General features: G+C 55.0%; 1 non-coding gene across 1 annotated transcript; it reads left to right on the forward strand.

Moving 5' to 3' along the window:
• The first annotated feature begins 5,925 nt into the window (after positions 1-5,925).
• Positions 5,926-6,089, forward strand: LOC138570411 (U1 spliceosomal RNA). Its single transcript, XR_011303473.1, has one exon. It is a non-coding gene; the product is annotated as a U1 spliceosomal RNA (small nuclear RNA).
• The last annotated feature ends 3,078 nt before the right edge of the window (positions 6,090-9,167 follow it).

Below are 9,167 nucleotides of genomic sequence, written 5' to 3' on the forward strand. Positions count from 1 at the left end.
ACTATATACAAAGGCAGCGGGCTATTCGGACGGCTCACTGGTTGTTGTCATGGGCCAGGGCATCATCGAACTCCTGGTCAATGGCTTGGAGGCGGGCATGTTCCCTGGCCCCGAGGTCCCGCAGGGATAACGCAGTGTCAAGCTCAAACTCCCTGCGAAGACCCTCGAGGCACTCAGCCCGCCTCAGCGCCCTCCGCATGGAGTCCTCCACCCTGACCATCGTGAGCCGTTCCTCCTCTGCCCGCTGCCGCTCCGCACCTATCCGCTGGCACAACCGCTCCCACACGGAAGCCACTCCCATTCCAGGGTTCTCCTGCCCTCCGGCCGATGCCTGCACCCCTGATGTTGATGGCCCCGAGCCATGATGCCTCCCACGTTGAGCCTGCTGCTGCCTCCGACGCAACTGCCTGTGCCAGCACGACGGCATCCAGGCTGATGGAAACCACCGACGCCGTCGTGCACGTGCCCTGCCCGATGATGCCGTCACATCCTCCATCTGCTGGGGTCCAGTTGCTGTGGTGTCCACCCCTGCTGGATCTCTGATCCCGACTGTGGCAGGGATGGGATCCCCACCGAGCTGGCTGCATTGGTCGGGGCAGGTCCACAGGGGGCCCTGGTGGCATCTGGGCTGGAAGACGGCAAGGAGAACGACTGGTGGATAGCCTGCACAGAGGAGGAGAGGGCCGCTACATTGGCCAACACATGCAGGAAGCCCCCGAACATGGCCGATCCCAATTGGGCCACGTCGGCACGGTGCACTTCGTGATGACGTGCGTGCTCCTCCCGGGAAGCACACACGGCATCACGAATCACAGCTGTGCGCATCGCGACCCCAATCAGGACCTTCTCCGCACGGCCAGGGGTTCCCACGTCCGCAGGTGGCGGGGAGTCAGGTGACATGGACATCCCCTCTACCTGCGGACAGGCCTGGGACGGGGCATCCCTGCTGGTGCATGGTGGTGCACTCACAGGGTCAGGGACAGCGACATGCACAGGCCCCTCCACGGTGACCTGTGCTGCCTCCTGCCCCTGGCCCTGGACTGCACCACTTGCACCAGCAGGGATGCCCCCACCAGGCCCCATGTGTGCCCCAGTGGCGGCCTCCTCCTCCTCTGTGCAAACCACCAACCTGGATGGCTCCTCACCGTCTCCCACCGTAGCAGGCCCCTGTGGGGGCTCACCCACCCCTTCCGCTGCAGCCGTGGGAGCATCCCCGCCGCCTTGCTCCACAGCGCCGTCTCCGCCCTCTTCTTCACTAGCCGCTGCGTAGAGGGAGACAAAGAACACAAGCATCAGGGCACTGTACAATGGTCCCCTAGACAGGAAGCAATAGCAGATGAGCACCACTGTCAAAGTACATTTCCATCATGTCCCTCCACAACACATGGGTCAGTCCAGGCAAAACACACACAGTAACAGGCATGGTGCATGCCATGGACATTTCCATGCATGTCCAATGGACTCTTGAAACATTCAATGATATGTAACTCACATGCATCATGGCTCATGCCTATCACATGCACACACTTCACCTCAGTCACATCCATCTGGCCCCAAACACACCAAACACAGCGGATACAAGGGTAATTTGGCTGCTTCACTGAATCTGTGCATTGTCACACACATGTGTCATGCATCCATGGCATGCACAAGTCACAGACACACAGGTCAGGCACACAGACATGGCTACCATATATGTACCTGGCATCAGCACCCATCCCTCACCCCACCCATGTCCAGGTACAGAGACTGGCATGCTCTCATGTTCTAAATCTGCATAGGGCTCCCCATGCGGCATTTCAACACATGCAACAACCATGTGCATCACACATCACTGGTCGCACATGCATTACCATGATGTCCCTGCACACATACATGCATACATGGCCTATGGCACACATACAGGCAAGTATCATAGAACCAGCACACCGCAACATGCCCTGTCTCACACAGTAATGCATGGACACTTACCGCTCAACTCCAGACGGGCCTCCCTCTCAAGGATCTGGGCGTGGAGCGCTGGGCGTACGCGTTCCAGGACCCTCATCTGGATGGAACTCATGCGGCCCCGGCCCCCCTCCACGAGGCGCCGGGCCTTCACAAGGGTCCTGGACCTCAAGTCCTCCCAGCGCTTCTTGATCTTCAGGACGTCGCGGGTTGCCACCCCCTCCGCGTTGATGGCAACCACACAGTCGGCCCAGATCCTCTGCCGTCCTTCCTTGCTGGCGCGGGACGATCCAAAGAGGGCATCATACTGCCCCAGGACATGCTCCACCAGGACACCAACTTCGGTGACAGTGAAGCTGGTGCCCCTCTGCCCCTCTGGCCTGGGGTTGCCACTGGTGCCAGATGTGGAAGTGCCCGACATGGCAACCCCAGAGGCAGGTGTGGGTGGGCAACTGGGTCCTGGGGCTGGGCTGTGGAGCGATGTAATCCCAGTCGGGAGTCTTCAGTTCCAGCAGGGGTGGACACAGCAACTGGACCCCTGCAGATGGCTGATGTGCAGGCACCAAATGGCAGGGCACGGTGGCAGCAGGCAGGCAAGCAGCAGCAGATGGCACGTGGGAGGCTGCTCGGGGCACTGGGGGGCAGTAACTCGGCCTTCTGGGCAGGAGCGTGGTCTTCCGTGTGTTTTCGCGTGGCCAGCTTGATACGGAGTGATTTGGCACGTGAAAATCCTGCACGTCAGCGTGAAATCCGAGGAAAGGCCCTTAGCACGTAAGCGTGTCAGCACGCATACGCGATTCTATTGGACCAGAGTCCCTCAGCGCGTAAGCGCGTCTGTGACGTGACCCGCACGGGTGTTCCCCACTCAGCACGTGATGACGGGGTACACGTGGAGATACTGCACGTCAGAGTGTCATCGCGTGTAATTGGACAAAAGTGCGCGTACACGCGATTGGCCTATGTACGTGTATTTAATGGGTGCGCGGGCACTTACACACGCGAGTACGTCAGCGAACCTGTATCCCGTGGTGCGTGTGAATTTCCACACGCTATTGGACTGGGAACTGGATTCCAGGGTTGCGTGGGTCACACGCTGTATCCCGTGGTGCTTGTGAATTTCCACACGCTATTGGACTGGGAACTGGATTCCAGGGGTGCGCGGGTCACACGCTGTATCCAGTGGTACGTGTGAATTTCCACACGCTATTGGACTGGGAACTGGATTCCAGGGGTGCGCGGGTCACACGCTGTATCCTGTGGTGCGTGTGAATTTCCACACGCTATTGGACTGGGAACTGGATTCCAGGGGTGCGCGGGTCACACGCTGTATCCCGTGGTGCGTGTGAATTTCCACACGCTATTGGACTGGGAACTGGATTCCAGGGGTGCGCGGGTCACACGCTCGCCTAGAACACGCGCAAAGCATAAATTTGCGGACTTTAACAATAACAATCTCAGACGCCAGGATGAACATACCGTTCCTAGCAGCAGTGGCAGTGGGCTACCAAAGGAGGAGGAGGAGGATAGTCAGGGCCAGAATATTCACACCCAGTACCAGCCTTTTCGGGATGCCTGATGACCAGGTGTATGGGAGGTACAGGTTTCCACCACACATTATACTGGACCTGGTGAGTGAGTGGGAGGATGACCTCACATCACCCACCCTGTGCTCCCAAGCACTCAGCCCCCTGGAGAAGGTCCTCAATGTACTGCACTTCTTAGCCACTGGATCATTTCAGCGGACAAGTGCCATAGTGGGTGGGGTGTCACAGGCCACCCAGTCACGCTGCCTACACCAGGTCTTGAACATCATCACTGCACGGCCATCAGTCCGCAGGCACATATACCTGCCCAGAACACCTGCAGAAAGGCATGCTGCCGCCCTGGATTTTTACGCTGTGGCACGATTCCCCAAAGTGCTAGGTGCCATCGACTGCACCCATGTGGCTCTACGTCCCCCCAGGGCATCTGAGCACATCTATAGGAACCGCAAGCACTGGCATTCCATCAACGTGCAGGTAGCATGTAATGCCAAGGGAATCATCACCTCAGTATATGCCAACTATCCCGGCTCCACCCACGACAGCTTCATTTACCGAATGTCCACCCTAAGCCGGGACCTAGAAGCTGGGCAGCATGGCGATACATGGCTGCTTGGTGAGTATGTATGCCACTGCACATGCATGCATGTTGGATACTGAGCAAGGTCACAACCAATGTTCCCTGTAAGGTGCGCGCCTGTGCGGCCGCGCACCTTTTGATTGTGAGCCGCGCATAGTGCTTATTTTGCCGCGCACTGCAATCATCATTTTGTGATTTTTTTTTTCCCAGCCCGCGGCCAGGAAGTCAAGTCGGACTCCTGGGGTGAAATGATTATTTATTTATTTTTTTTTTTTTTCATCCCGCGGCCGGGAAGTCAAGTCAGACTCCTGGGGGCTGGGCCGCCTGGGGCTGGGTTGGGCAGGGCAGGAGCCAGGAGGCACTCTGCAGTGTCTGCACACAATTCATCATCATAGCAAGTTAACACTAGATGTTGTTACCTTGCTTTGATGATTGCATCATGCATGCATCATAACTTATGATGCATGCAGATGCATGTGTAGCAAGCAGGCAGCATCATTCAAAATGGTGGGCGGGCCACCGGCGGCCGTGGGGGGCCGGTGCCGTGTGGTGCTCGGCCCGCGCTCTGCTCGGGCCGGCCGAGTTCAACGTTTACTTTGATCTGTGGAGGGAGGCGGCAGGCGGCTGAAGCAATTGCACACACTAAAGCAATTGTAACACCTGCCGCCTCCCTCCGAGTCCTGACCCTGGGGGGGCAGCCTGCCTGCAGGGCTGAGCTGGGGCCCAGTGACATTGCACACTAGTTGCTTCAACTTTGGAGGAAGTAACAACAAATTTGTTGTTGCACTTCTTTACAAAGTTGAAACAACTTCCACTTGTGCCTGGGGGAAGAACAAGCCAATGAAAATTCGTGTCCACCCAGACTCAGTGCCGCCAGGTCCATCACGGCGTGACGCACGTGACTGATGCTATTGGGCCTCTGACCCACCCTGGCCCTGGCCCTGGCTGGGCATGATTTATTGGGGTGCACCAGTGGACCTCAGTCACCAGTCACACCACCAGCCAGCCCAGTGCCCAGCCCACACACAGGACAGCCACACTGAGGAGGACCACCAGGCGAGGCGACGACGACCCAGGCCACAGTCAGCAGCCAACAGTCAGCCTGCCACTGTGCTACAAGGTAAGGAGGAGAGGACTCTCGTCTTATAAAAGGGTTTGGCAAAAAACGCTATGGTGTGTTTCCCCATGGACGTCACCCAGCCGCACCCTCCCCCCACCCATGTGCGCCCCATGCTATGAGGTGCCCCAGTAGTTCTTGAAGCCACCCTGCCTGTTTTCGCGCCCAGGCCCTCCAACCTGAAGAAGGCCCAGCCAGCAGCTCCTGGGGATTTATGGGGGGGGGGGGGGTCTGGCTACAGCAGCTCCTGGGGATTTATGAGGGAGGGGGGTCTGGCTACCGGCTGCCGCCGGCCCCGTCCAAGCACCGATTGGGCCTTGCCTTCACGGCGTTGCCGTGTCCTGATGGGGGGCACCCCACCCGAGACGCTCTATTTAAGCGGGGTGACCTGTCGGCTCAGGAGGGCCATGGACCCTCCTGGGGCTGACGGGCCAGTGGGCCCACTGCACCAGGCCTGCTCACTATCCGACTGTGCCTGCTGGCTGGCGGCCAGGTCCGAATTTATGCAAATCTCGGGCCGAGCAGGGCCTGATGGGAGAAATGAACTGTGCTACAATGTGCCTCTTCTGCTGGGCTCTGCCTGCCGGAGCTTCTCCCTGCCTGTGGGGCAGGCAGCTCTGCAGACGCTCAGGGCTTCTGGGAGGGCTGGGTCTGGGTCAGTGCCGGCCTTCTCACCCTCGCTTAGCGGGGCTTCCAGAACAGGCCCCGCCGCCCAACCCCTGCCCTCTTGCTCGCAACTCATACTTACCTGGCAGGGGAGCATCTGTGATCAGAAAGGCAGAGCTCCCCGGGTGAGGCTCATCCATTGCACATCGGATTTGCTGACTCCTGCGATGTCCCCAAATGCAGGGTACTCGACTGCATTATTTCTAGTAGTGGGGGACTGCGTTCGCGCTATCCCCTGATTTATTGGTAAAAGAAAGAAAAAGTTTAGTGTGCGAGTCAGCTAGTTTACACACAGAGCCCCTGGTCTTGCAGCAGAGTTTCTTTTGCTGTAGTCAAGAGGGCCAGCCCCGAGCAGCTCAGGGGTCCAGCCCTGATGCATTGGTGAAAGAAAGAAAAAGTCACTGGGACCCTTATTGGCCCATGTGGGCCAGTTTGATGAGTTAATTTACTCTGCTGTGACTAGTAGTTTTGACCAGTGTTGCTGAATAAATAATCTTTAAAATGTACAATTTGCACGTCACTTTATCAAAAAGCTCCCCTGGGTACTACTCAAACAGAATCACAAAAGGAATGAAAAGCTATTTGCAAGTGCGAGACACTTTTTCTTTGGTGCCTGAGACAATTACATGGCCCAGTCTGACCCCGGATGATGCTAGCCTTTGTTGCTGTGTGCAGTTCGGAAGCACCGACCCCACAGTGTCTTTGTTGAGGGCATAGGGGCATTGGTATCCCGAAAGGGACCAGGGCAGGGAGTGGACAGGTGGTGATGTTGTGTAAGTTGGCTGTAGAGGCGTTGTCTGGAGTGTTGTAATGTAACAGACACATGAACCCTCAATATGTTGAATTGGGCATATGTGTAGAAGAGATAGAGCCATCCCGTGCTTGCCACACGATTGTTCTCCACCCGACCTGGTGTGTGGAAGGTCAGTACTCCATGGTGCGACAAGTAAAAACCTTGTAGAATTAAATCCAGTTGCAAATAAATACACAGTGGGCCTCAAATGGGCAGAGTATTGTAGAATGAACACCTCTTTTCTCCACTGCTACACATATGGAGATCACATGATCTAAAAGTTACGTTACAACAGACCTTATGTTTAAACACTGGCAGTCACATGACATTCACAAATGGCATTGGTGAGGTGAGTGGTGACAATCATCTGAGATTACATGATTACATGATTCAGTGCTTTTTATTTAACTGTCAGAGTGCAATGTCCATTCATATCCCGCCTTCTATTAAGCCGTCTTTGTCATTAATCATGTTCATGTACTGTTTATTTCATTAAACCAAGAGAAAGCATTTCCTTTATATTCCATACATTTAGTGAATGGAGAAGCTAATGCTGTGCCAATATTAATTTGTGAGGCAGAATCTGTGTTCCACTACAAGAACCCCTCTGTTCTTGTACCAACCCATCATAAAACGAAAGATCTTGGTTTAGAGATGTAAAAGGACACAATTTCAGAAGAGCTAAAGTCTTGGGAAGAGAATAGAGCACCCAAATGTCTCTTGAAGTAGAGCTTGTTGTGCTGCAAATTCGCATTCCTCGCTTGCACACTGTGGAATCTGATCACTAAGCTTTGCTCACTGGTATGGCGCTGCGCCGCCGCTGCGCCGACGACCACCCCCGGTCTGGCAGCGCATCACTCAGTTGCGCACATGACTGAAAAACAGCCCGCACACAACTATTCTTTGGCGCACACAGCCCAAAAAAATTAGAGGGAACATTGGTCACAACCCCACCAATGATACCAATCACCACCTCCACAGGGGACAGTGCCTACCCTCTCAGCCCCCACATGATGACGCCAATTCGGAACGCCACCACGCCACCCCAGGTAAGATATAACACAGCCCACATTACAACCAGGGGCATAGTGGAGCGCACATTCGGAGTGCTAAAGTCACGCTTTCGCTCCCTTGACCGTTCTGGCGGGCAGCTGTTATACGCTCCCCCAGTAGTGTGCAGGATCATAGTGGCAGCATGTGTCCTGCACAACGTTGCAACACGCCGGGGCCTGGCCGTGGACATGGTGGTGGCCCCACATCCCCAACCACATGCACAGCCGCTGCGCATGGGAGGGGAAAGGGCACGGGGGAGGCAGCCCGTACACAGCTAGTGGCTAATTACTTCACATAGAAATCACACCCCTGTGGAGTGCACACTGCCCTGGCACATTCCATCTGACAATCAATGATGACTCAACATGACACTGATCCTGAATGTCTGGAGAATGAACCGGGAATACCATGTCAGCCTGAGATTGTTCACCTGGAAGTGTCACAATGTGTGCATCCCTACCGACACAGACACCACCAATGCAGTTTTGTGAAGTTACACATTGAAGCAGCTAAAATGAATACCCACTTGCAAAATGCAACAAGAGGACAGTGCCATGTCAGCCAACCCAACCCCAGCACCGCCACACGACACACCGTGCCATGTCATGCTAATTGCAGGTAAACAAAGTAATCCCCACAACATGACATCAGTCTCACTATGTACAGTGTCCCTATTAGAAACCTGCAACACCTGAAATGCTCACAGCAATGCCGGACCAACAACATACTTGAGCACGTAGTACCATTAACATGACATCACAAATGTTACATATTAGTAGTCTCACCACCTGGAAATGCCTGCACTCCCACCACTACCAACTGTGCAGTGTTGTCGCCATGTAGAGTTGTAGGTGCACTGCTGCCAACATGGACCCCATCTCCAGACTAGAGGTCCTTGTGTGGACATGAGGAAGGGACCTGCAAATTGGGAGGTAGACACAGAAGAAGAGTTACACATCAATGCAACATGCAGTGTACAACACAACAGCAATATGCACTAGGAATGTATACACAGTATTGACTACAGACTGCCCACACAGCTCATGGGAGTCCAACGTCACTGTGTAATTCACTGTCACTTGGGCACACCCTTTACAAGCCCATGGAAACGGGAAGCAGGAGGGGTGTGTGTGACTCAAACCCAAGCATCTGAACCAAATACATTACAAGCCTGCATGTGCCCAGCCACAATGCAGCGTATGCCCACAGGAACCACGGAAGCCAACAGATCGTCCCAAAAAAATTGGGAATAAAAGAAATAAAAATAAAAATAAAAATAATAAACAATCAAAAATGGCCATTGATGGGCCCGGGGGGGTTGGGGAGGCCACCCAGGAGGTCCGAGGACAGGATGCACACCAGAACCCACCTGCGTGGATCCTGGGAAGATAAAACACCTCCATGGGCTCATGGCCCACACGGCTACCCTATTGTGGGAGTATCACTGCTGTCGCTATTATCACCCTGTGC

Source organism: Ambystoma mexicanum, chromosome 2q, assembly GCF_040938575.1.
Source record: "Ambystoma mexicanum isolate Mex_15411 chromosome 2q, UKY_AmexF1_1, whole genome shotgun sequence".
In the NCBI taxonomy this organism is placed as follows: Eukaryota; Metazoa; Chordata; class Amphibia; order Caudata; family Ambystomatidae; genus Ambystoma; species Ambystoma mexicanum.